The 797-nt window shown below is 47.3% G+C and overlaps 1 non-coding gene across 1 annotated transcript; it reads right to left on the reverse strand.

The window, feature by feature from the left end:
• Positions 1-690: 690 nt before the first annotated feature.
• LOC112129745 (U6 spliceosomal RNA) lies at positions 691-797 on the reverse strand. Its single transcript, XR_002912103.1, has one exon. It is a non-coding gene; the product is annotated as a U6 spliceosomal RNA (small nuclear RNA).

The following is a 797-nucleotide window of genomic DNA, read 5'->3' on the forward strand; positions in this document are numbered from 1 at the left end:
CTGCCTGGCTACATTTTATACTTTTTTTTTTTTTTTTTTTTTTTTTGCGACGAAGTCTTACTCTGCTGCCCAGGCTGGAGTGCAATGGCGCGATCTCGGCTCACTGCAACCTCCGCCTCAAGGGTTCAAGCAATTCTCCTGCCTCAGCCTCTCAAGTAGCTGGAATTACAGGCATGCGCCACCACGCACAGCTAATTTTTATATTTTCAATAGAGACCAGGTTTCACCATGGTGGCCAGGCTGGTCTCAAACCTCTGACCTCATGTGATCTGCCCGCCTCAGCCTCCCAAAGTCCTGGGTTTACAGGCGTGAGCCATTGTGCCTGATGTTACACCTGATTTTTAAAATTTCCTTATTTTTTGTTTTACAAACTTTTTTTTTTTGAGCTGGAGTCTCGCTCTATCAGCCCAGGATGGAGTGCAATGGCACAATCTCGGCTCATTGCAACCTCCGCCTCCCAGGTTTAAGTGATTCTCCTGCCTCAGCCTCCTGAATAGCTGGGATTACAGGCGTGCACCACCATGCCCGGCTAATTTTTATATATTTAGTGGAGATGGGGTTTCACCATGTTGGCCAGGCTGGTCTCGAACTCCTAACCTCAAGTGATCCACCTGCCTTGGCCTCCCAGAGTGCTGGGATTACAGGCATGAGCCACCGTACCCGGCTGTTTTTACAAACTTTTTAAAATGGAAAAATACAGAACACGTCACAAATTTTCGTGTCATCCTTGTGCAGGGGCTATGGCATTCTTCTGTATATGGGTCCTATTTTAGTATACATGCTGCCGAAGCAAGCAC

This window comes from Pongo abelii, chromosome 19, assembly GCF_028885655.2.
Source record: "Pongo abelii isolate AG06213 chromosome 19, NHGRI_mPonAbe1-v2.0_pri, whole genome shotgun sequence".
Classification (NCBI taxonomy): Eukaryota; Metazoa; Chordata; class Mammalia; order Primates; family Hominidae; genus Pongo; species Pongo abelii.